Genomic DNA, 22692 nt, shown 5'->3' on the forward strand with positions numbered 1-22692 from the left:
AAAATGGACTGTATACAAAGTCAATCGAATCAAGTTTACAGGGGAAGTAACTTTAAATTCCTTGATTTGGATGTGCAGCTGTCAGAGAGTGTAAGCAACCGATACTGAAATGTCATGATATTGATAATACTGATTACTGCTATTGGTGCTAAATCTAAAGCAAGCATTTGTAATGCTGATAATTATACAATGCAGCTGTGAACACAGAATAATAACATTTATAGCAATATAATTGTAAATATAAATCTACAGCATGAGTATTGCACATAATTCTATACTGCTAATATGAACGTTTTGCTCACAGATGTAAACATGCACACAATACTTCTAATAAATTCCATCCACATTTTTTTATGACATAAATTTGAGGTGTTTGAGTTCTGAGGAACCACATTTGAGTCAAAAGTGGTTGTCTGAGTGAAACTATGAGCAACTGTGCAGACTGTGAAAACATGTTCAACCCCAAACATCCGGCTCCAGTGGTCTCCTGTTGTAATGATGCTCACTTCCCCCTTATTTGAGGGTTTTCCCCTGAGCGTTTGCTCTGCAACTGAAGCGCTTCCCTTGTCCTTATGAGAACCATTACAGAGTATCTGCCGGAGTTGTTTTCTTTTCCTCTTTAAATTTTCTCAGGTGTGTCTGATGCAAACCTGCTTGTACTGAAGCAGACATGCTGCAATCATAGCCATAAATGCATCTGTTAGTCACTTCCAATGACTTGTGGTTTCGGTTTAAACAACGAGGCATTTCAGAATGAGTCTGTTCAGCTCTGTCTCAAACTGTGAGACTTTGGTGGGTTTCTTTCTCTCTTTTTTTGTTTTCAGGGTTGTGGGCTGAATGTGGAGGTGAATGTTTTTGCTGCCCTTCTACCAAAGTTACTGTAACACACTTTGACTTACTTTTGTGTAGGAACTATGCCAAATAAACATAAATGGTTATAACAAGAAAAATAGGGGTAAATGCATGTTTAAGAAACTAACTACCCATTGATAACATAAGGTCTCTCTTGCACTTTCTTTCTATATTTAACTTAAGAATTGACTTACAGCTTAATTGTTGCCTTATCTGACATAAAACAAGAAACTTTATTGATGCAGCTCCCTAGACTGTCTTTGCATGTGTGTGCATGAGTGTGTGTTTGATGCAATGAGTCAATCGCTGATTCCACAGAACTACAACACACAGCTGATGAGGAACTGTTTTTACCATTTAAGGAATATCTCCAAACTAAGAAGAGTTAAAATTATCTTGAGCTAATTATTCATGCTTTTGTGTCATTTTTGTTTGGACGACTGCAACAGTTTGTTTTCTTGCTTAAACAAGAAATAACTGTCTAGTCTTCAGCAAGTCCAAAATTCTCACATCTCCCCAATTTTAAAAACTCTTCACTGGCTCCCCGTCCCTTTTCATTTTAACTTTAAAATCTTGGTGCTGACATTTAGAGCTCTGCATGGTCAGGCCCCCTCCTACATCCAGGACCTACTATGCCTTTACTCTCCATCTCGGAGGCTGAGATCCCTGGACCAGAGCCTGCTGATGGTTCCTCTTCCAGGCCGTCACACCGAGGCCCTGGAACCATCTCCCACGGTCTCTACGTTCTCTGGACTCCAACCATGGTTTTAAAAGCAAACTTAAAACCCACCTGTTTCTCCAAGCTTGGGTTGTTTTATGACCATCATGTTGATTTTATGTACTTTTATTCTAGGAGTTTTTTACCTGTATTGTCTTGTTTTTATCGTATTTCTATTTTATTGTAGTGTTTTATTCATGTTATTATTGATGTTTTATTTTTTTGTGAAGCACCTTGTGACATTCCGTTGTCTGTTGAAGGTGCTATATAAATAGATTTGACTTACTTACTAACAACACTTGACCTGCATGCTGAAGGTCACTAAACGCTGCATCAAATAAAGCAAGTTGTACCTTTTCCGTTTCATTCTCGTTTGGTTTCTTCCTCTGTCCTCCTTCCCAAACTCCGTCTATCTGCAGCTGCTGTCTCACTTCTTCTTCAGCTCCTGGCCCGAGGTTTAGTCTCACTCTCCCGTTTCCACCCTTTAACGACAGCGTCTTATATGAATGTTAATATACACAATACATACACATGCATACAAATGACTGAAAAACCCTGATGTATACTGTGCATAGATGGCGTGGTTGAGCTTGCAAATGCATGCTTCACTTCTCTGTAGAAGTTATAGACGCCCTTAAGGCTGCAGATGAAAACCCATTAAATCAGGCATTTTTCACTTTCTTCTGCATTTTGCCACGGCTTGGTGAGAGCCTTGAATTTTCAGAAACGTTATGTTTTTAAGTGCTTGAAGGAAAGAAATCTTGTTTTTAAGCTTTATCAACAATGTATTGTTGAGTTTAAATCTGAAATTTTATCGCTGAACTAAGAAACAGAGTGTGCAGCATCTGGGGTGGGGTTGGGGGGGGTCGTCCATTTAAACAGACGAAGCAGTGCTTGAAAACATTTATTCACGAGCGACAAACAAGACACATGGACTCAGTGTGTGTTGTGTTTGGGTTAGTGTACATTCAATTTTGTAAGCGATCTGAGTTTGTTATTGGTCAAATGATATTCATGCCAAGTTTAGAATATTTTTCCCATTAAAGAAGCACAAATAACAGTTTGAATTTCATTTCAAGGAATCTTGGCTTTTAGGAAGTGTCGTAACTTTGGACTAGCTTCCAGAGCCACAGTGGAAATCCCCACAGAGGTGATTAGTGACTCAAAAAGTGACGGGAGAGAAAATGAGAGCGACCAAGCGAGACACTAAACCTAAACAAGAGTACATCTGAAGTGTCATGAAAGCAACTTAACCTCCAGGCCTATAGGGGGACCCGCTGAGCTTTTTGAATCTATTGTGTGAGTTCTTTGTGTGCCGATTTAATGCAGACTGAAAGTTTTTTAGTCATGTTCTCATTTAACATTTAATCTAGCTTCACACTCTTTCTAGTTTCCATCCCTCCATTATCTCTATCCGTTTCTTTTACTGGAGTCTATCCCAGCTGCCCTTGGGTGAAAAGTGGAGTACAACCTCGACAGGTCACCGGATCTTTCACTAGATTATTCTGCTGATTCAAACCAAATACATCACCTCATTAGACAGATTCCAACAACGTCCTCAAATTGACTGCGTGTAGAAATGAGTCTGTTAAAGATTTCTGCGGCACCAGTCAGGTCAGTGTCATGATTTCGTGATTTCAAATCCTCATTCTTCAGTGGTGGAAGAAACATTCAGGCTTAACTGAAGCAGAGTTGCTAAACAACACTGTATTGGTACTTCTAGATGTGTTCTGACGTGAAAACAATCAAGACTGAATATTACATGAACCATATAGTGATGTAAACGTGTGCAACATGTCAGGTCACGATTTATAGTTTTTTCTATTAATCAAGTGATTCAGAAACTACATCACAATAAAAAACTTTTTATTGTTGCTTTTTTTTTGTAATATAAAAATGACATAAATGATTATACTGGATAATTTCTAAGCAGGGGAAATTAAACCAAGCATTTCTGATTTATTTTGATTTAAGAATTAGTGTTCAACTAATTCTTCACAAGCTGCATGCAGTAATACCACTTGAGATCACATTATTTCAATCAAATTAAATAATGTGTTGCTCTTTGGGGATTAATCAAGTATTTAGAATTTTTTAAATGGGAAATATAAGTGTTTATTTTTTCAGGGGATAGCTCACCAGATGTGTCAATTATACTTGGTCAGAACGCTGATGTCCACCTTTCCCCCGATGTACTCACTGGGCTGTGAATGTAAAACAAAGCGCCGCTGTGATTACTGCATAGACGCATAGTAAACAAAATAAAACATATATAATCACTTTAGTGTGAAGGTGTTTGTGCAAATGACTGATTGAAAAAAAACATTTAAAAATAGAACCTGGACACATTTTTAGAGGCACTATACCCTTTAACTCTCACTAAAGTGAGCAGGAATGGGCCGGAGTGGAAATGAAGTCAAGATTTGATTTAGTTTGGTTTATTTTTATTGCTCCAATCCACAACGAGAGTCATCCAGTGGCACTTTACACAGAACACAAGTCAGTTAAGTAGAAATCCAATTAAATTCAGTCCAGTAATTAAAATCCAATTATTTGAAGTAATTCATTTGTTACATAACTGGTCAATTATTTACGAACAGCCATTGAAGCTGATTTGGACTTCTAGAACTGGTTTATAATTAGATTGATCCAGATAACAACTGGACAGAGACGGACTACGTTCGGTTGAAACGAATTACAATAAATTGGTTTAGTATTGGATTGAATTTAATTCAGACTGGTTATAATTTGGTTGAACAATAATTGATCTGGACTTTTCTGTAATTGGACTTGAATTTTTCTTGTTTTCATTTCTCTCTAAAGGGCCCAAGACGACCTTTGGTGTAGACTGGTGCCAAGCAAGTGGAGATAATTGCATTAGATTTTTTGATTGATAGATGGTTTTTATTTTGGGTCTAGATTTGATTTCTTTGTGTTTCCAGAGACTTGTCTTCTCTTTGATGTTTTTTTTTTTTACTTGTTTTTTTTTATTTTTACTTTTTGTTGCAGGATTGAACAATTCGCTGATATGCAAATGCTAGTATAATTGTTGAACATATTTAATATGATTATAATCTTTTTATTCAATTTTTCGGAGTCAAATGTTTTGTCAATGTAATTCATCTGAATAACTCAATATTCCTTGTTAGTAAATTGCGTAATATGTTTCCAAAGACATTTTCATTCCCTGCAAAGCTTGTTGGAATGTGAATATTCAAATCCTGCAGTTGTCCATTCCCACAGTCACTCAGCTCTTCTCACCACTGCAGTGTGTGAAGTCCAAATGAAACAGAGATATTCATGGCTTTTCTCCATGAACATAAAGACCTGGACCTCCTGCCCCGGCCATTCAATTAGCCGCTGTGGACAGTGTGTGTATTTCTGTATGTGTGTGAGAGAGTGCAAGCTATTGCCCTGTCTGAGCAGCCAACCTCAACTAAGGGCCAGGCTCAAACACCGGCTTAAACCTAACCAGGTCACAGTTGATGATGTGAGAACTGGGACGGTGCACAGTTTAGCGTGTGTGTGTGTGTGTGTGTGTGTGTGTGTGTGTGTGTGTGCGTGCTTTTAAAGAAAAGAAAGAGCTTAGATCACCTTTCTGTGTGCCCATGCTCCCAAAAACAATACAGTTTTCCCATGTCGTCACAGAGCTGTTAAATGTGGAGTATAACTCAAGTTTGAGCGTGTGTTTAGTTTATTTGGACCTATTTTTGTTCTGGAGGCAGCATGCGTACGTGCCAGCCGTGCCGACGCAGTCATGTCTTTCAGTAAAATGTGTGTGTTTTCAGCGGCCTTCAGGCTACACTGACTTTCCTCTGTAGACATTGAGAAATCAAAGCCCGGTTCTCTTGTATTTCCCCCACCAGTGATGACACAAAATAGCAAGTCATGACTGTTTGACTTGTAACTGCATGTGTTGTTTAAACGGTCTTTGCACGCTGGAAGTTTAACTTTTATGTCAAAATCAGTCACATGTCCTTATTTCATTGGCTTTGCTGTTTTTTTTTTTTTTTGCAGCTTCCTGCTCGATGACAGTCGTGATTAATAAACTCTGTGAGTCTACTTTGTCATCAAAATGTTTCAAAAGTTTTACTGATTATTTGTCATTTTATTTATTAGTCAGCTAAAGCGAGCATTTGACGTCAAAGCGCACCATTATCTCACCTATTGAGAAAGATGGATTCTATGAAATTCATGATATCATCACATGAAAAACCATCTAGCCGGGCTCCGAGCTGCGGATGTATGCTATCAACCAGCATCCTGTTGTCAGCTTTTAAACATGAAAAAAAAACAAAAGTCTCATAAGGAGGTTTGCGTGGATCAGTTATAATAATGGGAAAATAGTTTACAAAGGTTTGACTTTACTACTTCTCTTTTCTTGGATGATTTGATCTGTGATAGACTCAGAGAGCGAGGAGCCAGAATAAAAACAAGCTTAAGCTTTCTGACTTCTCTCATCAATCCCAGCGGTCTACTGTGTCTACCTGTTACCATCACAATTGGCAATATTAGAATCAGACGATATAAAAGAAAAAACAAGTACATTATCTTTACAGTGCCTCTACATAGGCTACATGTCTCATGACAGATTGAAGGAAACTCAAAACATTACAAGGTTTTCTATGTATGTACATTTGTGGGGATCATATAAAATGGTCCATGGCAACTTCTCTGAGTTGATTTGTGGTAGTTTTGTTGTCTTGAATAAGTGGATAAGAAACAAATCTTTTTTTTTAATTCAAATAATCTCACAGAAAAACCCACGTGACTGATGACGTAACACAGTGGTTCACAACCTTTTTTCCTTGTCCACCCCCCTACTTGTGTCTAAGACCGCAGCCGGGCCCCCCGACCTGTACGTACTAGCACCAAAATAGTCTTTAATTGAAAAAATGAACATTAATTATGTTTTTTGATACATTTCTCTTTGGACTACTCTGTATACATATGACTTTGTTTTTCTCCAATGTCACCAATGTATAAAATACGCACAAAAGGACATAAAAATATTTCTGAAAAATGTCTCTTTTAATATGAGACCAACATTTTTTAACATTTTTCCTTTAACAACCTGTCGGAGTAGATTAAATGTTGAGTAATGATATAATAATAAGGAATGAAATCATTTCCTGTGTTTGTCACCAGTGTATAAAAAACACAAAAAATATTCAAGACATTCATAAATTATTCCTAACAATGTCTTATGAATGACTCATTCGCAAATATAATTTTTACAACTGCATAATTTCAAAGCAGACAAAGTTTCGCGCCCCCCCAGAGATCTCTGGCGCCCCCCCAGGGGGGGCCCGGACCCCAGGTTGGGAGACACTGGTGTAACAGATCAGCTGCTTTTACTTCTTAGGGACAGAAACTGGAAGTAATTGCCCACGTTAAAGCACAAGTACTTCCCTGATTGAAATTATGTTTTTTAATGCCTTTTTTGTGACCCTAAGCAGCATCTGTCATTTTCTGTTCAGCGATGTGATCTAAATATCTGACAGTTGGATGGAAAGCTGGGAGTAAAGGTACAGCATCATGGGAGGATCCAGATGACTAACGTTTTAAACAAAGTTAATACAACATCGTATAGTAACTGAAATGGACCCTCATCCCTCCATCATCAAGTACTGAATTCAGGTTTTTCAAGATTTTGAGGGAGCGGTGGCAAAAATTCTGTGGGAATTTAAAACAAAAATGCTGTTTGCACCTTTTTTTCGTGATGTAAAATCTAAATCAATTCCAGTTTAATGTATCTATCAAAACTCTGTTCACGTGTCTCCTTGACTGGCAGCAGGACCATCGTTATAATTCATGCAGATAGACAACAGGGGGCACTTTTAGCAGGATTTTGTCATCAATGTTGCATCCTGTCAGCAGTATGTGGAAAACATAACTAATCACACACCAGAGGCATGAGATCATTTCTTTTACCTACTTTTTCAAGTCCTGTCAGTCAGATTTTTGTAGTCTCATTCGTTATCATTACACTCCCATGGTTGTTACTCCTCATGCCTACTCCACCTTTATCCTGTGAGTTTTATTCCAGAGAAACTGATTCAGAATCAAACATTTGAGTCTGAATCAGTTTCTCTGGAATAAATGTGACAGGATAAAGGTGGAGTAGCGATGAGGAGTTTTCGTTCCCGTTGATACTTTAATGCCTCAAAGTTAAGTGAACTTGAACAGTCCCCACACTTTAAAAAAAGAAAAAAAAAACATCTTCCCTTCTTTTTCTTTGACAGGCATTTCCCATCATCAGAGACCGTATGGTATGTGTTTCTATAGCGTGCCATTCCCAGAGCTGGTGGAGTGTGAAAACATGTAATTGCTTCATGAAACCTAACTAGGTGATATGAATAATCTGTCAGTAGGCTGGGCGACCAAGCCTCCATGCCAATCACTGAGGTGGCCCTGTGTAGCCAAGCATGGCCAAAACCATACCTGTCCATCTGGGAAACAGAAAAAAAAAGAGCTGCCCTTCAGATTCCCCTTCTTACCCCAAACATCTGCTATCAGACCAAAGAGCTGACTGTGTGCATTCCCTCCATCCCTCCTCGCCACCACCATCAGCGCTCTATCACAGAGAAGATTGGCTTGTGCTTGTGTGCACTTTCCTGCTTCTGAAACAGAATTTGAAATTTTTCACAATACAAGAGTCATTAAATGAATCAGAATTAAAGCAATTTGAATTAATATATAGTGATAACTGCAACTTTCCTTGTGATTTGACATTTTTAGACCTTTAAGCTCATATTCTTGGCTTCTCTAACCTTAACCATCAGTGAGGCATATTACTGTTCAATTATGGATAAGGTAATCACTAAAATACATTAACTAGAGTTTTAGTGGGGATTGACCTGCATCCTATAAAAACACTGTCCAAACCACTTACATTATATCTCTGTGGTTTCATTATCAACTTCAATAAAATCAGGTTACTTGGATGATAAAATTAAAAAAACAACCGGTAATTATATTTGGTACATTTATCGTTTCTAGAACTGTTTCACAACGTTTCATGACATTATTGTGAAAACAATTTTCCCCTCAACTGTGGTGCATGTTTCTTATCGTCTGCCATAGCGGTTAATATGCATTTAGTCAGTTAACATCACTGATCTCGCCGCGATACAGTACATCAGCATGAATAAAGAAAGCTCAAGTAAGGTAAGCCAATAGCATTTTATTTACACATACCTATCAGAAATGTAAAAAAAAAACTTACCTTAATGGGCCTCAGAAATTGGAAAGCAGATTAAGTTTCTTATCTTGTTATTCTTGACTTGAGTGAGTAACAACTCCAAGTAATTGGGAAAATATAAACAGTAGAATTAGTGCTCGGAGGAGGGAGTTATTTCAGTTTTGCGATTATTAAAAATGGTCTCTCAATATTGCGTCAGTAATCTTGATAGTGTCACATCAATATACATTTTTTAGATCAAAGCTGCTGAAATCTGTTATGTCTAAAATGTCATTTGGATTTTAATGAACTGTGTACCTTTATTAGACAACAAGCTAAACATTTCTCATACTGTACATTAGTGTCAGAAATATTCACAGAAGAAAATCATTTTTATTTTCCCCTCTGAGCTATAACAGCGCTCTGGACATTATTTTGCTGCAGCAGTGGAAATAAGGAAACACCTGCACGTTTCATCACGTGGTCACTGATTTAACTAGCCTTCGCCTCCAACCAGCCCACTCCACCTGCCACATAAACCCAAGTCACTCTGCCCGTCTCACCGATCTTATCAGGTCTATTTTCATTTACCATGCTGAACTGGCCTCCATGTGTCATTATTGAGCACACACACACACACACACACACACACACACACACACACACACACACACATACACGCACACACACACACACACACACACACACACACGCACACACACACACACGCACACACAAACAGGCTTGCATATACACACACAAATCCCAAAGACAGGATACATGGCTCTTTTCTGTTTGCACTGCAAATGTGCACCATTTGCTTCATAGCGCATGTGTATTTATCGGTTGAAATGTATGTATATCTTGTGTGTGTACATGCGTATTCTGTTGTGTGTACTTTTTGTGAATGTGTGGGTAGATACAGTATATGGCATGTATGTTTTTATCGGAGATCTTTAAGCTGGGTCATGTGTTGTTGCTTCACGTTTCATCATCCTGCCTCCTTATCTTCTATTTTCATACACAACTGCTGTAATTCTGTTATAACACACACGTCTGCAATATAATAGACTCCCACCACATAATGGTAAGCTGGTGAGGATAGTTTTGTAGGAAGGAGGATGAAGGGGTGAGGAGGAAAAAGGAGGCAAAAGAAAAGACGGGAAGCACCGACGGGGAGATGAGAAGGAAGAGAGGAGCAGCTTCTGGGTAACGTTGTTTTGCTGATGCTGGCGACTGATGTGTAGACAGACGGAGACTGGAACCTGTCAGCGATGTGAGGAATGAAGTCTCTCTGATCATTTGTGGAGATTATTTTGTTCTCGGACACAGACATATCTCATCCTGCCTGCTCCACATATTGTTGTTTTGTCTGTAGTGTCTTAAATGCGGTGGGTTGTGAGCGCCAGACTCACTCAGAAGGTTACTGTGGGGCCATATTTGTCCACATATATGCAGACACCCGTATATATTTCACACTGTTTCATTTGCTCAATGTGCCTGAAGTTCATATTAATAAGAAAGAATATATCTGAAATTGTCTTTAAGAAAGTTGGAGCATTAATAAAGGCAAACCAGGGAACTCCACAAACCCTTTCAACGACAGCAGAGGTTCAGTCATACTGCTTAAATCTGAATGATTCAAGATTCGATCGCCAATATTCAGTTGAAATCAATTCAAAATTACATTTCACAAAACATTTTGGTAGGAAAAACATTCAGAGAACACACAGTAAATCAACCCAACCTTTGAAATGTGAGAATTCAGGAAAACCACAGTTGTGAGCAGACCGATGACCTGTAAAGATGATGCTATTGTGGGTGGGTGTAGGTCTAGATGATGGATGGATGGAGAAGAACTACAGCCTTTTATGAAATATCTTGTGCTTGTCATGGTTTTTGACTATGATGTTTTGTTTTGTTTTGCACCGTAGGGGTCACCATAGGTTTGTGTTTGTCGAAATGTGATTCTATTTTGTACAGCAGTCCTTTAATGCTTGCAACCAAAGTCCGATTTCTTTTTTCTCTCCTTTTTTCATCAATTTCAGTCATTGTGATGAATGCCCAGGCTTAAATAAACTGCTCTCATCTAAAAAGGTTGTTAGAAAAGGTATAAAATGTAAACCACAGAACAAGAACTCTGTAGAGAAACACGTTCAACTCTGTTGAAAGACATTTGAGACAATTCAGCTAAAACCCAAACTAAAAGAAAATCAGAGGAAGGTGTGCATCGTGTTGTGAGACCAGTTTCCACCAGCTACCCAGGATCTGCTGCCGCAGTCTCGGGGATCCTCAGGGAGACTTGCTGTCCAGGAAATACCTTCTACCAACACTTCCTGTCTGAGCATCTCGGGCCCTGCCAACGTCCTCTCTGTCTGTTGCTGTCCAGCCACCACAAACGGACCCATGGGAGCCTTTTGCTTCGCAACGTGCAGCTCGGAAGTCGATTGGATGATGACTCTAATCGTCGTCATTGGAGGGGGGGGGGCGGCAAGTGCGGGGGCGCATAATGGCTTCCGATTTTGGGGAGGAAACGAGATGTAAATGAGGTAATTATGTGTCTTAACAAGGGCAAACAGCGTTGACATTCTAGCCCTGGAAACCAGCATATTTATAGCCCGTAATAACCTTAAGTGGGACTGGCTGGAAGGCTGTCAAGGGAATTAGAGCTGTCTGAACAGCGCTGCTTTTGTTTTTATTAGGGTTGAGTGTTTGAAAAGGCACAGTTTGACTTGGATTCCTCCATCAAACTGGAAAGAATGACATTGACAGGCGTAGCTATAAGCTTTGTGTCCCCTCTGACTCCTCTAATCCTCATTTAAAAGTTCAGTTCATTAGTGTTGCTGCGGAGAGACGACGACCAAACTTTAATTCCACCTGCAGACAAACCTGACGAGGTCGTCTGTCATGTGGGGCTTTCATATACAATACATAGGATCAAGCAGGACATATTTTGACTCCAACATTTTCATATTTGTCTAACTAGTTAGTGCATAAAAAGAATAAATTGCGAGTCAGTGAAAACAAAGTGTGGCCCATAACCAGATTAAGTTTCAGTGATTTTTGGCTCCTTCAGCACTCCTCCCCTCCCCGCTTCTTCAGACCGAACCCGGCCAGTTTGGATTCCTTTGTTTTTAAAACATGACATAAAAAGGTTAGATTTAAAACTGAATAAGCTGAAGTGGAACCTGGTCCGGGGAGGCCAGCGGGACTGCGGGTGAATGTTTTGGCATTAGGATGGTGCTGAGCGCAGCAGAAATGTATTTTTTTTTTTTTTTTGACGGAGTAAGCACAGGGAGCTTTGGAGTTCACCCTGTTTTCATATTCTCTCGTACATCCAATTCCCTCCTCTACAGATTAAAACGAGACTTTTGACAGCATTTCGGCGTTCCACAGTGGGATTTCAGAGGGCTTTTCAGAGGCAGAAATGTGAAGATACACTGACTTCATTTTGAAGAGCTGGACATTCATTTGCAAGGAGATCAAAGTTATTTGTTCCTGTTTGAAGAAGAAAATGACATGAAGTCCCTCTTGGGGGATTTCATTCGTGCAAGAATAAACTTTGAATTTGCCCACTGTTACTCAACGGGGTCAGTCAGACTGACAGAGGTGCCAGAAGTGTTAGTCAGACTGAGTCACAGCGACGCTTCACACTGTACTCCGTATTAGCGAGGACAACAAGAATCGCCAGTCTCACCTGTTAACCTTAACCTGCTGCCTCCCACGGCACACACATTAAGCTACCCCCACCTTTTCCGCTCACTGGTCTCTCTTTCCAGTAGCACTCAGCCGTTACGTTCTCAAGGGAAGGGCAGACTGCTGGCGCCGCACTGTTTGGGCTCTCGCTGTATCTCGATACACACGCACACACACACACACACACATACACACACGCATATATATGCCTCTGCAGGTACACAGGTATTCACACAGCAAATTAAGTGTATTGTTGCGCTGCCTCCAGCTTCAAGGGGGTGAAAAGTCTTTCAGAGGTTTTGTTCCCGCACCACATGAGGGTTCGGGCCACCGGGAGTTTTGTCTTTGAGCCGCGGCGCACCCTCTGAGGAGGTCAGCCATTTCATTCAGTTCGCTAAATTATTGTTCGAGCAGCGGCTTCATGTACATGCTACAATACATTCATGAAAATAAATAATTGCTGAGTGTTTCTTAACTTACGAGTTATCTATTACCTGGAAGTTTAAAAAACAACTCTGATAACATATTGTACTGTAATGTAATACACAAACTTTACATTATATTCTGCATTACTTACCTTGATTTTTTTAACTTTATTGTGCCCATTTTTAACATGTATATCACTTAATTTTGTCATATGTGGTCATACAGCAGCCTCTTCCCATTTCCCCATTTCAACCCTTTAGACACCTTGATCAACCCCTCATGACAGGAAACATCCTTATATATATATATATATATATATATATATATATGAGTGTGTGTGTGTTACTTTGATTAACAGGTGGCTAGGCTGTCAGTGCCTATTGTGAGGCGAGATGTGAGCAGGTAGCAGGAGCCATTCAAGAGTTTTCATTCAATCTGTCCTTTGGGTTAGTGTAGGTTTACGCCTGAAAAGTGATGAGAACAGTTTAGAAAAAGATCATGGTTGGAGGTAAAACACGCAGCTTCATCACATTACTCTGCATACCGATGTAGGAAATCTAGTCTTTCACTGCGTTTACCTAGCGTGTTGTAAATGGGCACTAAAGATTATCTTCCGTGTTGATATACGATTGTGGGGGTCTTAAAACACGCTGTAATACGATATAGTTGCAGAGGAAAGGCACTTTATAGCGCGAAACCCAATCAATCAGTTTTGAGAAAGATCTTTTTTATGTTCAACTTTTTTGTGTAATAAATTGTAATCACGCAATTTATAGCCACAAAACTCCAAACATCTAAATACTGTTTGAACACCATCTCTACAATTTTAACAAAGTGAACTTTATGCAGTGTTGTTGGAAAGTGAAGCTTTAATTTAATTTAATAATTCAAGCAGCTGGCTGCAACATAGCTAGAACATAAACTATGGTGAGAAACAATATTGTTGGGGTCAACTTTAGAGTGATTTCTTGGAAATCTCTTGAAAAACTAATACAAACTGTGGGGGGATTTATCCTCTAAAGACACCAGCTCTTATTACGGAGCTGAAGATCCTCCTTACATCATTTCTTTAATTATTTACACTCCAAGTCATATTTTAAATGTGTGTTCAAGATTATGTCCGGTTCAGATAAACGTACTCCACAGGACGTGTTTTTAAAGACTAAATGGCCACCATAAACAAGTTTTAGCTAAATGCAATTTTAGAGATAATGCTGATCAATTTAAAGCAGCCGAAATAAACAAAGTTTTGACATTAAATATGGTTTGTAAATTAATACATTAGCTCTAAAAGAATTATCCTCTTACATGCGTCGGCTTCAGTTGATGATTTTAACAGTATGGGGTAAATGTCAGAAGGCCCACGTTTGAGTCCCGGTCTGTTTGGTACCTTCCTCCTCTGCATTGCAGTGACTAAAGACTCTGCCCCTGTATAGCAGTTAATCAAAGTAATTTCAATTTTAAAATATATTTCCTGAGAAACTTTGGTTTTCTTTGGTAGGATTTGTCTTCCCAGAAGTACTGGCTAAATGTTGAGAATTGAACCAACACAAAGGTCCAAAAGTTAAACGCGATGCGAAAACCTGCACAACCTTTCACGTTGAGGTTCTGATGAATCGAGCACTTGTCCTGTCCTCACTCGGTGTGTGAGCGGTTCAACAGAGTGAATTTGGGAAAATAGAAAAGTAGTTCGAACGGAGAAAAATATTCATGACACTTGGAGTGACCTTCATGCGAATCGCAGCCTGCCTGGCCTGAGTGTTTTTGTGGCTTGTAAAGCTTATTTGACTTTGGACAATAAGTTTAAAGTACAATGTTTAGTTGAGGTGAGGCAGGATTATTTTTTCAGCCTAATTTGAAGCAGTAGGCTCTCTGCCCTTCAATTTTCTCGCAGTCTCACTTTCTCTCCTCTTCTCATAGTAATCCACAGTCATCTTGATCAGAGGCAGACACTGAAAATTAAACAAATAAACTCTGATGCTTCGGATAACATTCCCCTCTGACTGACCCGACCCCGTGACCCGTGAGACACCATGACTGGGGTCGTGACCCCATGTTGGTGTTGGCTCTCAGCGTCACAGGGGCCTCGGTGTATTGGTTTGGTCTCCGCGCCTTGACCTAGAGAGAAACTAGCAATAAAACACAGTCCTGTCCCATCCACTTCCAGCCACGCTACACCTCAGAGACATTAGAGAGCCCCGCAGGCTTCTCTTAGTTACTGCGCATCACATCCAGCTTCCCAAATTGCTGATGCATTTCAAACTACCTTTATGTGTTGCAAATATAAAATGCAGATTTATAATGAGAAACAATGTTTGCATGAATGAAATAAAATTTAAAGCACATTTAAGAACTAAAACAAGACTCAAACTATATAGGTGTAGGGGCATTTGCTATTTTAGCAAAAAAAAATAAGAAAAAGTGATTTGAACTAAATTGTAGACAGGATGTTTCCTCATTTTTACTGTTGCAGCGGCTTGGTTTGATGCCATGGCCCATTCAAGTTTGTTCCCATCAGATTGGGCCCGCCATATGTGGTGAAGCCCATTCTGCCCTTTTCAAACAATACGGACCCGTTTACTGACGTCAAACTAGGTAAGGACTCAGTGAAGTGTTCGCCTGACAACTGCACGGAAGCACAGCCTATAGTTGTGAAGGACGATGTTAAAAGGGACTGCTCTTAAAATTTCATTCAAATTAAACAATTAAAAAAATGCCTTTGAGGGTAAATATACACATTTTTTTAAATATACAGTAGAAATATTAGAAAGTATATTCAAAAATGAATGACCAGTTATTCTTTTGTCACGAATATTTCCCAAATAAAACAGTTCCTGTGACATAAAATGAATATAATGTCTGAAACACTTCTCATCAATGAATCCTTGAACTTGGACTTACTTGGACATAGTTTCTTCAGTTTCAAAAAAATCTTTTATCGTTTACTGATTGTGTAAAAATGTGTCTGTTTGTGCGTGGAGCTGCAGTCGCAGCATTCAGCCGTGACTGCACGTTAACCTCCATGTTCTTTTGACATCGCTCTGAATGTCTGAAATGTTGTATTTCAGGATTTGTGGCGCGATGGGGAAGCGCACAGGTAGAGCCGGTGACGTGGATGGAGACATTTGAGGCACCAGATGTGATCCTCTGATAGAACTGCTGCGATGCATCAAGGAAGACTGACAGGAATGAAAACTCAAGCATGATCTTGCATTTGTGCCTGCAGAGATAACGCAAGAAAAATCATTATCTTTAAACATCACGGCTCGTGTCTGATGCTCAACAGTTATGTTAATTCAGCAATTGCACAACGTTTGAACTTGTGTACCTGGTTTGACATAAACTCTTTTTATTCTGCATATCTGCTTTTGTTTGTACATTTCTCATGTGGTATATTTTAGGTCAAAATATGTCTCAATTGCAGATTAAAATTTTCCAAACTTCTAGATTACATGTACCATAGTTACAACCAGTACTCGAGTTGTAAAAAAAAATCAGGGGGGATGGTGGATTTTATCATATGGGGACAGTCCTTCACAGGATAAGTAAAATGGATCACTGCAAAAACTCAAAATCTTTATTTCTAGATAAAATGTCTCATTTTAGTAAAAAAAATCTCATTACACTTAAAACAAGACTCATCACTGGAAAAAACAACAATTTTCACCTGTTTCAAGTAGATTTTCACTTGAAATAAGAAGAAAAATCTGCCAGTGGAACAAGATTTTTTTGCTTGTAATAAGAAGATAAATATTGTCCCACTGGCAGATTTTTCTACTTATTTCAAGTGAAAATGTACTTGAAACAGGTGAAAATTGTCAAATAAGTTATTTTTCTGGTGTTATTTTTCTGGTGATGACTCTAAATGTTGAAATAGCAGTAAAACCACATTCATTGATGAAATGACATAAGGGATGGAAAGGAGGGATGGCAGTTTTACAGGGGGGATGATTTGGACCGTTTTTATTTCAGGGGGGATGCCATCCCCCCTCAACTCGACTACTGGTTACAACATTTAATATTAAAAGTTTCAAACCCTTTTCACAAATATCTTTTCTACGTGGATTTAGGAACTGATAGACGCTGAAATATATTATTTTTAAAGGAACGTATGTGATTTAGGCAAGTTCTGACCTAAAAATCAACACAATTTTGAATTTAAGGTTGTTTAACTTAGAAAAATTCATTTATTTTCACTATGTTTTAGTCCTAGCAGACTTATACAGGACGACGTATTCTGCTGAGATGCGTTGAGCTGCTGTTCTTGTCTTCTTGCTTCTCTGTTTTCGTGGCCGTAGACCAGCAGCATGTGGTGTATCCATAACGAAGGGATCAAGGACATTAGCTGTCCAGAAAACCTGCTTTAGAGTCACTTATCCTTCCAAGAACAAAGCCGAGGTTGGATGCGATAGGCGGCACGCATACGTGTTTTCCTGCTTATCTTGTTTATGTGATGGAGTTTTTCAAACGCAAACATTTTCTTTAGATGGCACAGTGGACCTCTGCTCTGAGATAAGTATCGAATGCAGACTTAATTGCCTGAGATAGAAGCTTATTATTCCCATTAAAACGGGCGTTCGGGGCCTGGCTCCCCGGGTCTCTCCCTCCCATTCTTTCATCCCTCCCTCCTCCTCGTTTTCTTTCTGCATGTCTGTGTTGTCCGTTTGATGTGGAGATGAAGGGAAAAGGGCAAACAAGAACAGTTTGGTGCAGAAAAGTTGGGAAATCTGGTAACAATTGGAATGTAATGGAAGTGTTTGGAGGTCTTGTCCTCTCAAGTGCTTAGCAAATGATTTTGCCACCCTGAGTGCACCCTGCATTAACTGTGTACATTTGCATCTACACGTCAGAACCTTTACAACCGATTTAAGACTGTGTTTTATATCAAAATATTTCCATTCATCCCTTTGACTCACAGCTTTGTTCTAACTTTGCCATTTACAGGTATCGACTGTCTGATTATTTCCTCTTTCCTGCATCTGCACCCTGATGTCGGAGCCGTTTTACACGGCCGTTGCCTTTCTGGGATTTTAGCGTCTCTGGCGACGCTTTCCCCTCGCTGGTCGGCACCGAGCCGGCATTCCTTCACGGGTTCACTGGCAATGCTCAAGTGGCTCCCTCTTAACAGCCCCCCTAATCACTCAGGGACATAATCACAGGCAACTTTGAAGTAATAGTCAATTTGCTACGAGTCCACCGTTTAACTGAACTGCTTCAACGCAAGCCGGGGCTTTGAGCCGGCCACAGAAGATGTAAAGATAGGAAGGCCGTGCCGGTTGAAAGGCCGCTTTTTCAGCACGATACAGTGAAAGGTAAGACACACACGCTTGTAAATTTGTATATTTGGGGGGAATTCTTTGTGAAAGACCTGAGGTTGTGTGGATAAAAGACAGTTGATGTGTGCATAAGCAAAACTTTGCCGTTGACAGCATGTGTGTATGTGTTCAGTTGATGACAAGTTCACGGGAAGTGCGCAGACTTACGTCTGTCACTCATCCTGCACGCTCTGCCTCTGAATGCACCAGCAATTTTTCACAATGACACACTGTACCTGTGATGATGTGCGTTGCCCCCGGAGTGACTCAGGTGGAGGAAGGCGCGAGGCAGCCTCATGCTGGCCTGTGTTTATTGTTTATGGTACTCCGGGTGGCGCCAGGCCCTGAAAAAACAGCAGCTGAAAAACACTTTGTTTTGGTGGGGAGGCTGCTCCTGCGGTTTTGTAATCACCATCACTATCAGACGCCCTGATCGCTTTACAAAGAGGGAGGGAAGGAGGTAGTAAAAGGTATGTTATTCCACACGGTACACAAAGGCATGGGATAGAGAGCCAGAAAGAGATGTGGGTGCTTGGCAGTGTGTCTGTCTGCCCGTTTTCTTTTCCTCCCTGCTCACCAGTTCCTTGTTCTTCCCCTTCATTCCCCTCTCCAGCTGACTCAGGCCAGGAGGCACCAGGACTGCCTGAACAGTCATGGGGCGGTTGACTTCCTGCCATATCTGGTGGATCTTTTATTGAGATAGCGCCTCTAATGTTGCATCTTCCTAATTTCTTTTTCTTTGTTTTTTGTTTAGATGGTAATTGTATCTCAACCCTGTTGCTTCCTGTCCTTTGTTATAACAAATTCTTTTTTTTCTCTTTTAAATTACAATATTAAAGAATGGTTCTATATCTCAAACATATTTTTGTGTTGGTTATTTTTGATAAACAAATAAAACCCAAGAGTTGAATGATTGTGCTCCACCAATATAAAGAACCCTGAGGCAATATAGCGCATAATGAATTCATGTTTTTTTTGTATGGATAGATAATATTAACATCCTCATCAAACCTGACAATGCAAAGGTTGTTTTTTTATGTGCATCTTTACTGGTTACATTCACGAAAAATGACTTGGAAACTATAATTAAATTACTCTGACCCACAAAGTGCCAATGAAGAATGATAACGTGAACATGGTACACCCTGGATTTCCTGTTGTCACCCACCCAGGAAAGGGAAAAACAGCCAAGGTAGAACAATGCTGCATTCAAGTGCACTTTTATACAATAGAATCAGTATGTAAAAAGATTACTGTGTCACATGAAACTGGACTGATGATGGTTCTGTCACCAGGATTAGATATCTATGCAGATAGAGTCCAAGAAGCATCAGGGATGGTACATTTTTATACAGAATAACTTGCTTTGACTTGCTTTATATATATATATATATATATATATATATATATATATATATATATATATATATATATATATATATATATATATATATATATATATATATATATATAAAACAATTTATAAGGCCCTCAACCCCAACCGCACCCGGGCGCCGTCCAAATGGCAGCTCTCTAGTCTAATTAGAGATGGGTTAAATGCAGAGAAAGCAAATCTACCTTCAGGTATCAATAAAGTTAAAAAATAAATAAATAAATAAATACCAGACCTCAAAATCACATGTACTTTGTGTAATTTGTAGTACAGAAAAGAATGTATTTGCTACTTTTTGTTTGAATTTAATACATGTACTTTGATACACAAGTATATATTACCTTTTAACGTGGCTAAGGTGGACAAAGTCTTCAGTGGAAGTGTCTTTATCTTGTATGGTTCTTGTTTGTGACGGCTGTATGCACAGTTGCTGATTGAGACCCCTCACCAGACGATTCAAGTACTTTCATCCAATACTCCTGTCCTTTATGACATCCGAATGGTTTCCGCACTTGTAACGATTTGACTTTTTATGTTGCAAGAAGTCCACTTTTTACCTCTAGGTGAGTGGGGGTTTGGTGGGCATGTCAACTAATATGCCATTTTAATGGTTCTCAAACTCTACTCACTATATTATGAAATTAAAACCAGAAGAACTTTAATAACTAAATTGGCCAGAATCCTACCTGGAGAAGGCTGACTCAGAATCTTGACTGCAGATCTAAGTTGCCAAATAAAAGAATTACTCTGAAACAATCAAGTTGTTTTTCTAATGAATCAAAATGAGTCGAAATATATTTTTCTTCTACGATTCCTCCAGAAATCTGCAAGATATTTCAAGACTGTAGCATGCTGACCTATTTTTTATCCATTTCGACAAAAACAAAGTAATTAAAAAGATGCTTTTTAATTTCACATGATCTCAAGTCTCGAAAGGTTGATCAGTCCCATGAGCAGTCAAACTGAAACGGAGAGCTGATACAGATGTAATACATGCGCCGTATCACTGAGAAAAGCTGCACACTTCATGGCTCGTCTGCTTTTCAGTACCTGTCCATGAACAAAGAGCAGTGTGGGGAGGAGGACAGCCGCGTGCACGCCGGATCAGCCTATTTTCAGAGCCATTAGTGAGAGAAGTGTGTAATTCAGAGGACCTCCGCTGTCTTTATTCATGTAGCGACATTAGGACGTAATGAATCATGAAGAAGGCGTATTGTTCCACGCTACTCTCCTGAACACTGCTCACTTAGCATGCACACACTCGCACAGTTGCACACTCACAGGTGTAGAACATCATTATCGCCCAGTTCCAATTGATGGAGAGTATTATACTGCCAAATTGATTTTCCTTACTTTGCGATCATCATGACACAAGAAAAGGAGAAGATGAAGAAAAGACACAATCATCAACAACTTTATATTCCAATCAGCATATCTGAGCAGGACGAATAAAAAAGAATTGCATTTGAAAACGAAGCTGGGGCTCAAATCGTCTCAAATTGCTTTGCTTTCTTTTTTTTCTATTATGAAATGTTACCGATTATCATGAAACGCGTAAATTGAATTTTTTTTTTTTTCATTTAAGTAATAATTGATTTGACATTTCAGAGCACTTCAAAGGCAGTTTGGCCTGAAGGCTCTGCAGTAAATTACAGTATAAAGCTGTGGATTTACCATTAACTGAGTGTCAAGTGTATGCTCGTCTCTCCCTTGCCATATATTTCCACCCCTCCCTCTCACATCCTCTTATTCCTCCATCTTTTTTTTCCCAAAAGCTTCTGAAATTGTAGTCAAACTTTATACAACTTGTCTTCAATGCTCTGTTTGTGTGCGTTTGTGTGTCTGCGTCCTGTTCTGCCAGTTCATTGTAACACTATAAAGGCCCGGTGTGTTTATCAGTAAACTGAGTTCTACACAGTTTGCACACCTCCATTATAACTCTTTTCACTTCCATGTTTAGTTTATGTCATTTTTTTTCCTTTTCCAAAGGAAATGTGTCTTCTATGCGGGGTGCAACTACAGGCAGGAGGATGTTTGATATGTAAATACTCTATTCAACAAAGTCCAGGTGCTATCTGTGGTCACAGGAGCTGATACTGTAGGCAGCGGATGGCTTTCTTGACTTCATCTAAACACAAAATTAAACACATAGACTGAGCCATGACCAATTTTAAGGCCAGTATTTTACCTAATTAAAAAAAAATCTGATCTTTTCTTGCTTGTATTGTACTATAATGGTCTGTGTGCTCAAGTACTCCAACTGTTTACGAGAAGACTAAAAATGAAAATTACATGAACATATCAGTACTTCTGTTATCAATAGTTACATGCCATTTATAAAAAACTTTGGAATGTGTTGCTTTTAATTGAACTAAAAAACAAGGAAACCCTACGTAGCTAAGAATTCAAGAATATCAGATGAATCAATGAAAAAATTGTGATATTTTAATAGGTTAATAGATTGGTTTAAAAGTATGTTTTACTTTTAATGGTGATCGTTCCCACGGGTTGGATGAAAACTACCGCCGTATTCTCAATCACTTAGTTTAATGGGGGTGTAAACAAATATTTATTTACTAGTTAGTTTCAAAGGGATGAATGTCATAAAATGGCATTTTTGTGACTTTGCACAATCAGAGTTAATAGTAGCAGCCGGTTAATGTAAATCAGTCTGCAATCTTTTTCCTAAACATAACCAACTTGCTTTTGTGCAAATGTGTAACAAGGAAATTGTGAAAGAGAAGCCAAAGAAAAAGTGAAAAGGAAGCTACACACGGGGTTGTAAAGAAATAACTAAGATCTCTGAGATGACACTAAACGTTTGGTCTCCATCTATTATTCCTGCAGCTCTTTAATGAGGTCTTCATTGTTTTTCATTGGGTAACACTATACATACTGACTCAAAAGAACATGTTGTGCATCAAGGTCTTTGAAAGAAACAAAAAAACATACAGATGTATTTCGTTTTTTTGGATGAGAAATTTACAATTAATTTGTACTTCTTAAAGTTGAGGTTCTAGTGGCCTTTATTTTGAAAGTGGCTCGACAGGAAACTGGTGGGGGTGGTGGTGGATTAAGAGCAACAGGTTGGGATTCAAACCTGTGGCGC

General features: G+C 39.2%; 1 long non-coding RNA gene across 1 annotated transcript in view; it reads right to left on the minus strand.

Moving 5' to 3' along the window:
* Positions 1-1985: 1985 nt before the first annotated feature.
* The window catches only part of LOC133424509 (uncharacterized), a 62905-nt gene continuing 42198 nt past the window's right edge, over positions 1986-22692 (minus strand). The window contains exon 3 of the long non-coding RNA XR_009770895.1: positions 1986-2067. This is a non-coding gene — a long non-coding RNA (uncharacterized LOC133424509). The remainder of the gene's footprint in view (positions 2068-22692) is intronic.

Source organism: Cololabis saira, chromosome 23, assembly GCF_033807715.1.
Source record: "Cololabis saira isolate AMF1-May2022 chromosome 23, fColSai1.1, whole genome shotgun sequence".
Classification (NCBI taxonomy): Eukaryota; Metazoa; Chordata; class Actinopteri; order Beloniformes; family Belonidae; genus Cololabis; species Cololabis saira.